Here is a 15,863-nt window from a genome sequence, read left to right as displayed (position 1 = left end):
TCCTCCTTGATAAGAGTCAGCCTCGTGCGTGCGCACAGGAGGGGCTCAGCACACAAACTTGCTCCTTTCTTGTTCAGGCCAGAGGCCATCTCTGACAGAAGCAGGGGAGGGCTGCCCTTCACGCCCCCAACCTGTAGTCACGCCCTCTGTGTCGATGGGTGATGGAGAGTAAACTTCCCCTGCTGGTGAGATGCGGAGGTCCGCCACCTGAGAGGAGGAATTTCCCAAAACCTTGGAGCCAGAAGGGGTCCTTGCAGGTGAGGATTTGCAGCTCAGAGAGTCCAGCCTTGATGGTTCGTGCACACAGGGGATCGGCCCGATGTGCTGGTTCTGAGCCCTGGAGCCCACAGGTGCTTCTCCTCTGTCTTCTGGGGAACCGCAGGTCGGATGTGAGGCCAGGGTCTATTCTTTTCTGTTCCATTCTGAACCATTGTTGGCAGACCCCGCCTCGTCCAGGATGAGTTCTTTTGGTTCCTGGGCCCAGGCAGTTGGGGGTAGGACCCCAGCCTGGTGGTCTTTCCTGTCCTTCCTCCAACCTTGCCAGGAATGCCAAAAGGGTAAGCTCTTTGGATTTGGGTTGCTCCCCTGGGAAGGGCGGGGGACTGGGCGGGTAGGCATATGGGACATGGACAGTTCTGGGGTGGGGGGAATGGGGACTCCCCTGGGAGTGAGACCTGAGGACTGGCCAGGTGCCTGCAAATCTGTCTTCACTGCCGGAGGACCCAGTGGGACTGCCGGAGGACCCAGTGGGGCAGCCGGGGCAGCCGTGTCCTCCAGGCTTCTCTCTCTCAATCAACCAACAGACGTGGAGAGTTGCTGGGATGAAGTTAATGATCTGAGCAGAAGAGCGATTGTCTGACTGATTTCTGCAAGTGGCAGCAGTGTCTTGGTTTCAGTAGAAGCCTCAGTGCCAACTGGGTTCAGTAATAAAGGGGCTCCTGTAAGTGGTAACTCCATGCAGAGGTCTGGCTTCAGGTATAGGTGGATTCAGGGGCTCTCGTGGTGTCCTCGGGACCCAGTCTCTCTGGGTCCCTGGCCTCCCTCGTGTGGCTCCATTCTCAGGCCCACGTGATACAAGGTGAGTCCTCACAACTGACCTTTATTCTGAGTGCCGAGTTCCTTGTGTGTTATCTCCTTTGAGCTGCGTTACACCCCATGAGGGTGTGGGCTTTTAGTACCCCTGTTTCCTAACAGAAGGAGTGAAGGCACAGAGAGGTTAAATAACTAGCCCAGGGTCACAGCTGGTCGGTGGCAGGACCGGGATGCAGACCCGGGCTGGTGGCTTCAGGCCCTCCCTCCACCTGGGACGTAGGTCAGCCTGGGCCACATAGATGTCAGCCAGGTGCTGGGGCCGGGGGAGTGCCCCGTTCCCTACCACGTGATCTGCGTGTGGGCTGGGTGGACCCCACGCGGGAAGCTGGGGACTGCCCTGAAGACAGTGGGATTGGCCGCTGGGCAGCCAGGGGAAGTGGGGATACTCCCTGGTTCTGGGCTCCGGGGCCAGGGCACTGTTCCCAGGGGGGGAGTGACGGCCACCTCCACGAGTGAGAGCCTGAGGCTGGGCCCCTGGCTTCCTCTTTCCCCTCAAACAAACCCGAGCTGGTTCATTCCCACGGCCAGTCGGACGCAGGCAGATTCTGAGGGCCCTGAGCCCAGTGGTCACGCAGGGGCATCCTGGAGGAAGGGCTTATGTAACCCTGCCTTGAGGGATGGGGTCTGGGGCCTTGGGCAGAGGCTGTTTTGACACCGAGTGTTTGGGGTGAGACAGTCTTGCGTTACGTAAACACGCCGTCGCCCTGTTGCCGTCTGGCCCTGCCCCATGCATGCCGGGGAATGTTTGGGTGCCTTTTTCCCGGGAGCCTGCGGGATTTCGCTGCTGTGAACTTTGGCCTGGGGGCTCAGTCCTCCCGCCGAGGGGAGCATTAGCGCGGGACGCGGGCCCTCCTGCCTGCTCTCCCGCACCCGAGCAGGCCTGCTGGGAGTGGTTCCTCCTGGAAGGGGAGGAAGTGACTGGTGGCCACACACCCAGGCCCTGCACACCTCAGGGCCCCAGTCCTGAGGGCCCCTGGCGAAGGGGCAGGGCTGGAGGCCGGGAGAAGGCTCAGGGTGGTAGGGCCTGGTGAGGGGTTTTGGTCCCTGATGGTTCCTTTCTGGAACCAGTGGGGGAGCAAGGACCCCTGGAGAAGCCGGTGGGTGCCCTGCTCAGTGCCCTTGCCCTGCCTGCCGGGTGCCTCTACTTGGGTGTTCCCCAATTGTCATAGGCCAGCGGTTCTTGTTAGTGGCGTGGCCTTTGGTGGCAGGTAGATAGAGGTAGTGGTGGTGGGAAAACAGTGTAAGGGAAGGCTGTCCCGGGCCCTCCCCTTTGCTGTGGCCACCGTGGACTGCAGGCCTGGACTGACATCGGTCAGCCCCCCGGTAGCTTCCTGGGGCTGTGTGATGAAGCAGCCGGGTCAGGAAGCTCACGTCTGTCTCATTCATTCTCACTGTCAAGCTGTGTGGCCTTCATCAGAGTCCCTGTTTGAGGGCCCCCAACTCGGAGGTCCCAGGGAGCGAATACTTCTGGTTTAGCTGGTCGGACTGCCGTTTGGGCCCGAGTTGTCAGCTCCTCAGGTCTGTTATGTGAGGCTGCGAGGAGGGGTCATTTCAGTTTATCAGCTGATTAAAAACAGCACTTGAAAACAGAAACCAAGCCGGAGCAGGTCAGTGACTTGTCTGCATGAAAATTCCATAGTTTCTTGTGGGCAGGTTTACATCTGACTTGTGAATAGCACTAAAAAGCTTTTGTTAAAAAAGAATAATGTACGTGATCAAAATTTAAACCACACCTAAGAGCGTGCAGTGAAAACTCGGTCTCCCTTACACTTCACCCCAGGCCCTGGAGGCCGCCGTGTTACCACATTCTCGCCTGTCCTCTCAGACACTTGTGTACGCACACACACACACATGCACAGCCCCCTTTTTTGTTTCTGAAACAGTGATGGCCATTATCCATGCTCTCATACAATTACCTTTTGTTTTTCGTTTCATACAGCTTATGGGTGATTCTATACTTGTACAGATGTTGAACTGTCATTGCCTAGGAAATACTATATGAACATAGCTTTACTCTTCTGTTTTAGTACAACCTCAGGCTTGAAAAAGACCCCTTGTCAGTTTCTCTTGGGGGTTCCAGGCTTGCCCCGGGGCTCATGGTTTGCCTTCTCCCTTAGTCTGCCTGGGCGGCCGTAACAAATGTCATAGGCTGGGCACCGTAAACAGCAGACGTTTATTTGTCACAGTTCTGGAGGCTGGGAAGTCCGAGATCAAGGTGCCTGCCAGTTTGATTCCCAATGAGGGTCCACTTCCTGGTTCATAGATGGCCACCTTCTCTCTGTGTCCACACGTGGCGGGGAGAGAGCTCTGGTCTTTTCATCTTGTAGGGGCAGTAATCCCATTGTGGGGTCTCTGCCTTCATGACCTCATCTAACATTAAGTACCTCCCCAAAGCCCCCCCCATCCCAATACCATCACGTTGGGGGTTAGGGCTTTAACATGAATTTTGGGGGGACACAAACATTCAGTCAGTAGCATCTCACCTGACAGAGGTTGTACAGGGGTTGCCATCCATCTAAGGCTGGGGGTCCTCAGTGTGTGTGGGTCTCTACCTCCTGCCCCACATACATGTGGCCCTTAGTGGAGGTGCTGCCTGGAAGGAAGCCAACAGGTGTGCTGGTCCAGGCCTGCCGCTGGCTCCTGAACCCAGCCCCAGTGCCCAGGGCATGACTGACCTGGGGCAGGTGATGGGCCTCCTTTTCCTCGTCTGTAAAGTGGGCACATTAGCACCCAGCTGGGAAGTTCGGGGGATCAGAGGAGGTGATGGCTGAATTGGTGGACGTGGTCTCTGACACGTGATGGGGGATCTGATTATAATTTACGCTCTTCCCCAAATAATTTTTTTTTCTGCCTAGAGATGAATATTTAGAGAGCTGAATATCATCTGTGATCTCAAAACTGGTCAAAGGAAGGGGTAGCTGGTGTGGCCCCTTAAACTGGGAAGGACCAATCTTGGTTGATAACCTCCTAACCCAGCACTCTTGCTGGGGCCGGTTGGTGGGGGGAGGGGGTCCTCTCTAGCTCCGCCAAGTCTGGATTTCCTCAGCTGCTTCCGTCAGAGTCTTCCTCCTTCCCAGCCCCACGTGCTTCTGGGTAGGGTCCCCCACCAGCCAGCCCCTCACTCATGCTGAGTCCCAGCTGAAGGAAATGAAAGAACGTCATCTTTTCTCTTGGCATTTTTGGTCCTCTGTAAAGACAGTGTAACACCATGAAAGCAAAATTTGAAGAGACAAATCATTCCTCTACTCCTCACCCCACCACGTCTAGTTCCTTTTTTGTATCTAAAGTTGCAGAGTTGAAAACATTGTATGGGTAGCTTTTTGATTTTTGCTTTCTCTACACAGCCTTGTAGTGTAAACTAATTCCATGTTGCTACAGTCTTTTTTAAAAAATAAAGAAATAAACTCATTTATTTATTTATTTATCTTTGGCTGCTCACGGGCTTTCTCTAGTTGCAGCGAGTGGGGGCTACTCTTCGTTGCGGTGCGCGGGCTTCTCATTCCAGTGGCTTCTCTTGTTGTGGAGCACGGGCTCTAGGTGCATGGGCTTCAGCAGTTGTGGCACCTGGGCTCAGTAGTTGTTCTCTGCTGACTCTAGAGCACAGGCTCAGTAGTTGTGGCTCGTGGGCTCTAGAGCGCAGGCTCAGTAGTTATGGCGCACGGGCTTAGTTGCTCTGCGGCATGTGGGATCTTCCCAGACCAGGGCTCAAACCCGTGTCCCCTGCATTGGCAGGTGGATTCTTAACCACTGCGCCACCAGGGAAGTCCCGCTACAGTCTTTAGAGTGATCTTTTAAAAATTTTTATGAAATTTTATTATGAACATTTCCAACATGTATAAAAGAAAGAATAATAAAATGAACTCCCTCCCCCCATACCAAGTATTAACCATTATTAACTTATGGCTCATCTTGTTTTATTTATTTCCCTCGTATTATTTTGAAGAACATCTCAGCCATAGTTCATATGTAATTTAGTATGATCCTTAAATGCTAAGGACTTACATAATCAATATGATCATGTATTTATAGTTTAATTTTCCTTTTCATAAACCAAATATCTTAAAAGATAATAAAAGTGTCATCATTCCCTACCCTGTCCCCTGCCTGCTGGCAAAAATGCTAAGGACTTAAAACATAATCCCAATGATGTTACCCCACCTGAAAATAAAGTACAATAGACGATGGTCCTTTTTCATTGCTATGTGATAGCTCTGTTGGGTGTCTACGCTGTGATATATTGAGATATAATCTTATGATTGAATAGTTAGATTATTTCCAGTTTTCTTGTGGGTGTGGATAATGCTGCATTGGATATCATTGTGAATATAATTGCCTTGCTTCCCTTTCTGATTCCATTACGTGTAAGTAAGAGTTTTATCAGTTATTGTGGAATAACAAACCAGCACCAGCGTAGCGCCTTTAAACAGTAACCACTTGTGAGCTCACTGCTCTTCGGCGTGGCGGTGCGGGCTGGGCTCCCTTGTGTATCTGCGGTCAGCGGCTGGTCAGTCAGGATCTCTGCTTCTGCGGCTTGGCCTCTGCTCAGCCAGGGTGATGGGGGTGAGCCGGCCATGAGTGTCTCATCGCCCAGCAGGCTGCTTGGGTGTGTGCTCTTATCCAGGGGGCAGGGGTCCAAGACAATGGGCGTTTCCAAGGCCTCTGGAGGCCTGGTCTCCCCACCACAGTCTGTTGGCCAAACAAGGTTCAAGGCCCACCCGGATTCAGGGGGTGAGAAAAATGAACTTCACCTCTTTCTTTTCTTTTCTTTTCTTTTTTTTAGTGCAAAAATGGAATTTCCTCAGGGAAATATTGAGGCTGTCACATAAATCACCTGTTTCTGTAGAACAGTTGCTTCTTAACCTTTCTTAGAGGTTGTGGAGATCTTTGAGATTCTGATGAGAGCTATAGATCCTATTCTGAAGAAATGACATGTAATAATACACATATACCAAAACACAGAGAATGCCACAGGCTCTCTGAAGCAAAGGTTCTATGGATCCCAGGTGAAAGCTGCGTGTTTGACACAGTTGGCCTAGATTTTCAGGAAGGATGACGTGTAAGTATTCTTTAGAACAATTATCTTGTAAGATTTCTACGAGATAATCCACCAACGAGCAGTTCCATGGTCACATAAGTTTGGGGAGCAGTGCATACCTGGGGATTTAAAACACACGATAGCATATTAGAAATCCTAAGACATCTTGCCAGAAAGAAACCTTATTGTCTTTGACGTAGCGTTTTGCGTTTGACATGTTAGCATCTTAGAGAAGACATTTTGGGAGACACAGCTTGGTCCAGTATCCACTCCGTGACTTTTTAGCTTTGTGACCTTCGGCAAAGAGCTTAACTGTGTGAACCTCGGTCTTCTCGTCTGTGAAATTGGGACAGTGATACTAATGCCAGTCTGCTGGCTTGGTCGCAGCGGCAAAGTCATTGCAAAGGGTGCGGATGGCCAGGATGGAAAAGGCCTCGTCCTTTGGAGCTCCGGTCCATGGGGGGAGGTGTGTGTGGGCAACAGACATGTCAACCAGTGAGGTAAAGGGGTGATTTCAGGAGGGAACAGGAAATGAAGTGATAGCAGTGATGTGAAGCCATCTGGGGACTGTCCCCAGGGTGGTGAGCGAAGGCCTTTCTAAAGGAGAGACTCCTTCTGTGACCTGACTGGTCAGAAAGAAGCAAGCCTTGGAGAGTCTGGAGCATCTCAGGCAGGGGGAGGAGCAAGTGCAAAGGCCCTGGGGTGCCTTAGGGCCAAGGAGCTTGGTGTGTTTGTGGAGCAGCAGGGAGGAAGGCTTGGCTGGAGCCAGGCTTGTGAGGTGTGAGGGAGGGAGCAGTAGAGAGGGAGGCAGAGCCAGATTCTTCAGGGCTGCCCACGCCGTGGCGTGCAGCTTGAGTTCTATTTATGTGAGAGGGGACGGCAAAGACTCCCATCCAATCACCCCACAAGATGGCCCTTGAACATGGATGACGCTTTGAAAGCTTTGGGCGGTGTTCAGAGCTCCAGGGCAAGGTGTTGAGGCTGTCTGTGCGTGTTATTCTTGAGAATGTTAAGTGTCAGCTGAAAAGCATTGGCTCCTTGTGCCCCGGGGCCGTGCTCAGCCCTCAGGTGGGCGAGGACCTGTGTGTGTGTGTGACTGTGTCCTGGAGCAGGCCGTCCTCCTGGCTGGGCGGTCACAGGGACACTTCTTCTGTATGCTTGGGGCAGCCTGGGCTCCCCTCCCTCCACCTGAATAACAAAGTGCCCAGAGCCGGCTTTGGAAGGAGGGACCTGGGTTTCAACCTTGCTTCTGCCACTTTCTAGCTCTGTTGTTGAACTTCTCTTGAGCCTCAGTTCCTACATCTGTAGGATAAGCAAAGCACTTTTTAACATTCACGGTTGATGTGTCAGTTGAAATAACGAATGTAAAGCCCTGTCGTTCACCGCCTGCCGCATTTATTTATTTATAAATGTTGGAAGTACCCCATCCCAGGTTCCTTGGTAAACGGGAGGCGGATGGTATTAAAGTTGTGGAGGTGGTGTTATCGGTGGTGCTGTGGGTCTGGGTTAGAGCCGGTACTAAGCTGGGAGCACCCGGGGGCTCAGCTGTGTGCGGGAGATAGAAGCCTTGAAGGGTTACGCTAGTTGTGCTCATGTTCGGAACAGCAGTAGTGGTGGGGGGCGGGGGCAGTTTTCTCCGTCTAGGAGGAGCCAGGAAGGCTTCCGCTGGGTCTTTGAGGGTCTGGAGGAGCTCACTGGACAGAGGAGTGTGGATTTAAGGAAGTCCACGTAGCGAGCCGGCATGCGGGAAGGTGTGATCTGTGAGGTCAGGGGTCCTCAGACAGGGACTCTGGACATGTCGGGTCAGGGGCAGATGGGGGCTGCAGAGAGCCACTAGAAGCCTGGGCTGATGAGCATCTAGAGAGCAGTGAGGTGGGGTACAGGGGAAGGAGCACCTCTGATGCGCATCCCCACTCTGTGAGCGGCAGGTATGGCTGTGCAGGTGAACAGGTGTGGTGAGGAGCCTGGAGCCTGGAGGTTCCCCACCCCCCCCCCGCCCCCGCCCCCGCCCCTGGCGCAGATTCTGGCTGCCCTGCTGGGAGGTCCGTGCAAGTCCCTGAGCTTCTCTTGGGGATGGTGACAGTCCCCCCACTTGCAGGGCCAGTGGGTGGACAAGAGGCCCACGGATGGCACTTAGCACATGGCAAGCACTTGATGATGAAATGGTGGCTTTTAAACGAGCCCGTCTGACAGCCTCTTGTTGATTTAGGCGAGGGGTGGTGTGCAGGGGTGGGGGGACGTCCCTCTTAGCCTCCTCTGAGCTGTGGGCACAGATGAGTTTCCAGAGCAGACCGACAGATACAGCCCTGCTGCTTGTTTCCTTTCTTTCTCATTGGGAAGCAGCGCAGAGCAGCTACCTTCCTCTGTCTGCCTCCGTCCCCTGCCTGGCAACCCCGCCCCCTGCCCCCCTCCCCCTCTCCCCCTCCTCCACCCCCGGCCTCTGGGAGGTGGGGAGGAGGAGACCCCACAGGCCCTCAGGCCTGAACCAAGGAGGAAACGGAGGCTGGAGGCTCTTGCCGAGGCTAAGTGACCTCTACCGGACCCCTCAGGGTTAGAGCTGGGTGACCCCCAGAGCCTCCCTGCTGGGAGGGGTGGAGCGAGGCCATGGACGCTGGAGGGAGCGTCCCGGGAGCCCAGTGCCATCCAGTCCATCTGGACCTTGGCATTTGGGGCAGGCTTGAGTCAAGGTCAGGTGGCACAGGACCCCGTGAGCCATCCCTGCAGGAGTCTGGGCCTGTCCCGAAGGCTGTGGGAGCCCCAGCAGGCATGTGAGCTGGGCCACTGGCCAGCTCCCATGGAGGACAGATCAGAGGTGGGCTCTGGGTGTGGGGAGGGGGAGGCACCCATGGTTATCCAGGCGAGAGGTGACGGGGGTCCAGAGGGTGCGGTGGCAGATGGCGGTGAACTGGGCTGGTGTCTGGGGACGCTTGAGGACCTCATGCTCAGGGTGTGGCAGGAGCCCGCTTGCCCCAGGCCCGCTGAGCAGAATCTGCTTTGTGGTGGGGTCCTCGGGAGGTGCCTGTGCTCGTTACACACTCACGTCTGAGAAGCACTGTGTGGAAACCTGCTGACCGCTGGCTGTGGGGCTGGGGGAGGGGAGGGAGAGTTAGGCCAAGGCCCGACCATGTAGGGGCAGCAGCGGGAGGAAGTTGTGTAGGATTTGGGGTGTTCATTGCACTCAGGTTCCTCACTGGGGTAGTTGAAGGTCTAGAGGACTTCCTGCGAAGGACTGAGAGCAGTGGGCAGTTCTGCTCTTGGGGCTCCAGAACCTGGGGGGCCTGTCCTCTGTGAATGAGGTCGGGCCTGCCCCCCAGACTTGGGTGCTTGTTCATCTGCCTACCGGGTCAGGAAGTGGGCATTGAGTCCATAGATGCACGGCTGTGGGTCGTGAAAGTAAAGAGAGTCCTGGGACTTCCCTGGTGGCGCAGTGGTTAAGAATCCACCTGCCAGTGCAGGGGACACGGGTTCGAGCCCCGGTCCGGGAAGATCCCACATGCCACGGAGCAACTAAGCCCGTGCGCCACAACTACTGAGCCTGCGCTCTAGAGCCCACGAGCCACAACTACTGAGCCTGCGTGCCACAACTACTGGAGCCTGCATATCACAACTACTGAAGCCCGCGTACCTAGAGCCTGTGCTCCGCAACAAGAGAAGCTACCGCAGTGAGAAGCCTGAGCACCGCAACGCAGAGTAGCCCCCGCTCACCGCAACTAGAGAAAGCCCACGCACAGCAACGAAGACTCAATGCAGCCATAAATAAATAAATCAATGAATTAAAAAAAAAGAAGTAAAGAGAGTCCTGCTTTTATGAGCGTCATTTTGGGGGCAACAGGTGGTGGCAAGTGTGAAGAGGAGAGAGCTGGGGGTGGGGAGCCCTGCCCTGTGGGGACAGGCTCGGAGGGGCAGATCAGGGGGTGTGTGGAACTCTCTGGGGTTTGTCCTTGTGCCTCTGTGGGCATCTGAATCCAGGATCTAGTCACGGCGTTGTCAGGAAGACATTTGGGAAGGCTGACCTCAGGTCGTCTTGCTCCAGAGGCTTTCAAACCAGAGGCTGGATAGTTGAAAGAGACTCTACATGCAGGGAAGTGTTATTTTTTTATTTTCAGAGATATAAATGTATTGAAATAGACAGTATAGTCACACGATTCAAATCAAAAGGCAAGAAAGGACTTAGAGTGCAAAGGGTCTCGTCCTAGCTGTGCCCCTTCACCCCTAGCTTCCCCCTTTGAATTGTTTCTAGTTTTTTATGCTTCCAGGATATTCTAGCAAATGCAAGCAAAACACGTGTGCATACCCATATCCATATTTACATAAATACACACACACACACATATGCATATTTATTTATTTGAAAGTCTTGTTGTTTTGAACCAACCCTATGTCCAGGAAGGTCCAAATCCTTGTTCACAGATTTCTGTCGCTCAGGGTTCCTCAGCCTTCATACGATTGACGTTTCGGGCTGGATCCTTCTGCTTGTTAGGGGCTGTCCTGTGGATTGTGGCAGCATCCCTGGCCTCCAGCCACTGGGTGCCACCCCTTCGCCCCATTGTGACAACCAAAAATGTCTCCAGGCATTGCCATATGTCCCTTGAGACAAAATTGCTTCCAGTGAGAACCACTGCTAGGCTGGCTTTGTTGCCATCCAGTCACCAGGTGTTGGGTCTGGCCTGCTCTGGTGGCCGCTCTGGTGGCGCACTGTCCTCACACATCCGTCGAGGCCCGCATGGCAGTGTGCTTGTGGGCACTCCGTGTGGCTGGTTCTCTGGCCTGGGGGTCATGGCTCTCCTGTGCCCTTGTTGGAGACCCTGAACCTATCCCTTTATACTTCTCCAAACCTCGATTCTCTCATCTTTGAAATGGGGCTCTTATAGCCTTTCCCTTCCTTGGGTGCTGGTGCGGACTGGGGATGCCAGTGTGGCGCCCGCCACCTCCTGAGTTCCAGGCTTATCCTGGGTGTGACCTCCCTGTGACCTCAAGTCCCTCTCAGTTCTGGGCCTTGGTTCTTGTGTATTAAATGGGGGGACCCTAGGAGGCAGAGGGCCCAGAGCTAAAAGGCATCCCCTGGGGAGAGAGCGGAATAGTGGAAGTCAGCCGCCCAGCCAGAGCCCGTGGTGTTTTAAAACCCAGAGTCCCGAAGAGGGTTGTGTGCCAAGGTTGGGGAGAGCCGGGCTGTGGGCTGAGGTCAGAGTGCACGCTGGCCTGGCAGCTCTGCCAGGAGGGGCACACAGAGGAGTTTGGACTCAGGCCGAACTGGGTTTGCATCCCTGCTCCTCAGCCACTAGCCGAAGAGCTCGTGTAGCCTTTCTGAGGGTCAGGTTCCACGTCTGCAGAGCCGGCAGTGCTGTCCTGAGGCTTCAGTGGGAGAGGGAGGCTTGTTGACTGGCTGCCCGGGCGTCATTCAGTCCTCAGCACGCTGTGAATTACACTCCATTGTCACGCCCAGTTTACAGATGGGAAAACTGAGGCACAGAGTAGAGCACCTGGGTATAGGAGGCGTACAGAGACTGAAGCTGTCCTTGTTATTATTAACTGGCTGCTCTTGGGATTTGAGTCTGAACATCAAAGACCCTAAAGATAGAGAAAAAAAGAAGAAAGACATGCCTCTTGCCTTCTCGGGGAGGGCCCTGAGCCAGATGTGGAGGGGAGCCGGGCTGGTTCTGGGCTGGGTTTCCTGGGCTGGTGCTTCCCCTGGGCAGCTGGGAGTGCTTCTCGGGGAGCACTGGTGCCCCTGTTGGCTTCGTTATTTTTTGCCTTCAGGGGCCTGAATGATCTGTGCTGGTGGTAAAACATTCCTTGGGCTGACATTGTAACCCCACTGCAAGGGACGCTGGAAATTATATTCGCATTTGGGAAGCTAATTTTAAATAACGTTTTTCTTTCATAATTATATGCAATCAGCCAGCCAGTGTTATTGGGGGTTCTCTTTTTCCCTCAGCCAAGAGACCATCTGCTTTTCTCTTCCTGCCCCTCCTCCCAGCGTGCAGTAGGCCACCTCCCTGGAAGAGGGACCACCAGCCCTTGGCTGTCTAGAGGCCCAAATGAAACCTTTCTTTGGTGACTGATGGGACAGCGGGAGAGAAGTGGAGGGTGGTGCAGGCTCTGGCTTGGGTGACTGGATGGGTGGGAGTGTTTGCTTTCAAGATTGAGGCCCAGGTTGGTGGAGAAGGTGATAGAATATGATGTGTTGGTTTGGATGTTGTAGGATTCTGTGGATGCAAGTGACAGAAAACCCAATTCAGATGAGCTTAAGCAGAAAGAAAATTTTTTGGCTCAGGGAAGCAAATGGTACAGCAAATGGTACAGCCAAAAAAAAACAGCCCCTCAGAGCCCCAGACACACCTCCTGCCCCTCTCAATCCTCACCATGGATCAGCCTCCATGATCTTTTCTGAGTTCTTCAGCTGCTGTAAACTCCTTCTACCTCAGGACGTTTGCACATGCTGTTCCTGCTGCTTTGCAGGCTCTTCCCCCCACCACACATCTGGCTGCTCCTCAGCCTTTTTTTTTTTTTTTAATTAATTAATTAATTTATTTTGCGGCACGCGGGCCTCTCACTGTTGTGGCCTCTCCCGTTGCGGAGCGCAGGCTCCGCGCATGTGGGATCTTCCCGGACCGAGGCACGAACCCGTGTCCCCTGCATCGGCAGGCAGACTCCCAACCACTGCGCCACCAGGGAAGCCCCTCCTCAGCCTTTTGATCTCAGCACAGTCCCCTCTTCTCTGTCAGTCCCTCGAGTGTTCCTTTCAGAGCATGTCACAGCTTGTTGTACTTACTTTAGTTGTTTGGTTGTTCACCCTCCCCTCTATGCTGTAAGCTCCTTGAGGACTGTGTGTGTCCACCATGCTGGGCATGTGGTAGGTGCTGAAGAAATAGGCATGAAATAAATGAATGAGTAAAAGAATGCCTTGGATGGAAAGCAAGCCATCAGGAAGAATCTGGTTTAAGAAAACCTTGGCCAAAAAAAAAAAAAAAGAAAAGAAAAAAGACAGCCTCCTCTCCCCACCTCCTGCAAATTGGACGCTTGAGTTCTGTATCTTGAGTTCTTATCCTGGCAGTTAAGGTCATTCCTGGAGAATTGTCCAGCAGGTTAACGTCCTGCCTCGGGGAAGCGGGCCCCCCACTCCCCAACGAGGACTGGAACAGAGTGTGCTGTGTGCGTTGTCTTTACGTGAGGGGGCACCCAGGTCAGGAGAAGGCACTCTTTACTGGCCCTTCCAGCTGGGATTTATCTCCTTGGGCTCCTCGGCCACCTTCTTCTTGGGCTGCCCTCTGTGTGAGGAAGAGGCTTCCAGTGCTGTGGATGGTGGGCAGGGGTGGGGATGTTCCAGCGTGGGCAGGTGGGGGAGGGCACGGAGTCAGGTGTGCTGGGAGCAGACGGGGTGCATGAGGAGGTGGGCACCTGCTGCAGAGGTCTTGAATGCTGGGGGTGTGGCGTGGGCAGCTGAAGGAGTGGGGGGCAGGGAGGGGATGAGTCACGTCTTAGATGTAGAGGGTCGCAGGCTGGACCCCTGGGGGGTGGGCGGGGTCGGCAGGATGGTGGCCCTCGGGACGGAGGCCTGTGTCTCTTGGGGCGGGGAGGCTGCCCTTTGCTGGCACTGAAGCGTTTTCCTCTGGCTGGACCCGGGGCTTCCTCTTTTTGGTGCTTCTCACTTCTGCCCAGGGCCCCGGCTCTTGGCTTCGGGTTGGCGGCTGCTGTGACACCCTGCGTGGGGCTCTCGGAGGGATGTCTCGGGCTGTTTGGGGCCTGTTGCCATGGCTCCCAGCTGCAGAGCCTGGCAGGGTGGGAGGCCGGGCAGGAAGGAGGTGGGGCACGTGCCTGCCTGCAGGGAGGAGGCTCTGGGCTTCAGCTTTTGGTGGTGGGGCCCTCTGAGGCCCCGGACTCATTCTGTCCTCCTCGGGGGGCCCAGAGGGCCAATTGCTCCTTCTCCTTGGGGGTCAGAAACGTTTAGAGATGGGGAAGGCCTCCTAAGACGTTAGCCCCATCCCCTTCCCCATGTACCTGTCTCCCCTCTGTGACACGGGCAGCCAGCCTTGGCTTGAGTCCATCCCACCACAGGGCCGTCGCCACCTGCCTGGACAGCCTTCCTTGGGGAGCCGGCAGCCTCTCCTACAGCTGAGCCAAAATCTGCCTCCTTGTCCCTCTGCTTTGTAGGAGGGGTTCCTCCTGCTTGGAAAGTGAGGATTTCAGGTGACACAGTGGCCAGAAGGAGCTGTCCGCCCCTTGGAGGGGGGAAAACAGGCATGCCGGCTCCCCTTGCTTCTGGGCCTTGGGTGACCCAGGCGTGTCCTGTCCCCACTGCACAGTGGTCTCGGGATGCCTGTGGCCAGTCACAGCTCCTCAGGCCTCCCAGGGGCCATGCCACCCCTCCTCCAGGCTCCTGGGGGTCAGGGGTCTGAGGAAGGATTTCAGCCCAGACTTGGGGCGTGGCTGGGCTGGGTGGGGGAGCAGAGGCAGGTCTGTCCAGAGCAGTTCCTCCTCCGGAAATCCCAGAAGCTTCACCCCTAGCAGACCTGGCTGGACCCGCACCCTCATAGATCGCTGGGCAAGGACGGTCTTTGCTGACAGACCAGACCTTAGACTGTGGTTCTGCTGTGGCTTGTTTGCTGTGAGTCTTTGGGTGAGTTCCTTTTCTTTTCTTTCTTTCTTTTTCTTTTTGCAATACATATGTATTTTTTCCATCTTTATTGAGGTATAGTTGACAAAATTGTAATATATTTAGAGTATACAGTGTGATGATTCGATATTCCACACTGTGGAAGGATTAATTGAGTTAATTAACACATCTATCCCCTCACATATTTACTCCCCTTCCTTTTCTTGGTGAAAACAGTGAAGTTCTACTCTCAGCAAATTTCAGTTATATAATGCAGTATTGTCAACTATAGTCACTGTATTATTCATTAGATCCTCAGACCATATTCTTCTGATAACTGAAAGTTTGTCTGTTTACCAAGCTCTCCCCATTTCCTCCTGACCCCAGCCGCACCCCCAGCCCCTGGAAACCACCATTCTGTTCTCTGTTTCTTTGAGTTTGATTTTTTTTTTTGTTTAAGATTCTACTTAGGAGTGATGCCATGCAGTATTTGTCCTTCTCTCTCTGGCTGTTTTCACTTAGCATAATGTTTGGGTGAGTTTCTTAACCTCTCTAAATGTCCTCACTTGAAGAAATAGGACAGTCACACCCCCTAATGCAGCCTTTGAAATGAATGCTAAGTGGTCATTGTTGCCCATCTCATAGCCCCTCCTGGCCCCTGCCTCCTACCCCTGCCTCTTCCTCGATCCCCTTTTTCCTTGAGTGGGGAGTGAGGGGCTCAGGAATTACAGGTGTTGCCAATCATTTGTTTGGGTTGTATCCAGGCCTTTGGAACCTTCCCTGAAATTTGAGGGTCTCAGAGGCACCAGGTGAAGCCACTGCCTGTTTCTAGAGTTTGCCGCTCAGTGCATCTGAAGTGGGCAGGGGCCAGGGCCTGATACCCCGGGCCTGTAAAAGGGGGCTCTGCAGGCCCTCTCTGGCCCCGGTGTGCCTAGGTGCTGGGCTCAGGCCCCAAACGCCTGAGTTTGGAGAGTGTCTCTTGCATCCACTTGGCAGCTTGGAGCTGTGGCCTTCGCTGGAGCCAGGTGGCCTTGGAGCGGAGGGTGGGGAGGCCTAAGTGGTCTGGGCATTTCTCATAGACCTTGAGGTGGACCCAAGGGTCAGGAATATCACCGCTTCCCCCAATTTACAACCAAGCCTTCC

At 54.2% G+C, this 15,863-nt stretch overlaps 2 protein-coding genes across 5 annotated transcripts in view; one reads left to right on the top strand and one right to left on the bottom strand.

Annotated features, from left to right (window-relative positions):
* ITPK1 (inositol-tetrakisphosphate 1-kinase) overlaps positions 1-15,863 on the top strand; it is a 162,968-nt gene that overhangs the window by 13,161 nt on the left and 133,944 nt on the right. The window lies entirely within an intron of this gene.
* SLC24A4 (solute carrier family 24 member 4) overlaps positions 9,535-15,863 on the bottom strand; it is a 640,065-nt gene continuing 633,736 nt past the window's right edge. Inside the window, exon 18 of the transcript XR_007475862.1 lies at positions 9,535-9,570. The gene's annotated coding sequence lies outside the window, so the exon portion shown is untranslated. The remainder of the gene's footprint in view (positions 9,571-15,863) is intronic.

The sequence above is a fragment of the Orcinus orca genome, chromosome 2, assembly GCF_937001465.1.
Source record: "Orcinus orca chromosome 2, mOrcOrc1.1, whole genome shotgun sequence".
Classification (NCBI taxonomy): domain Eukaryota; kingdom Metazoa; phylum Chordata; class Mammalia; order Artiodactyla; family Delphinidae; genus Orcinus; species Orcinus orca.
Note: the sequence above shows the minus strand (reverse complement) of the source record. Positions and strands in the feature narration are given on the sequence as shown.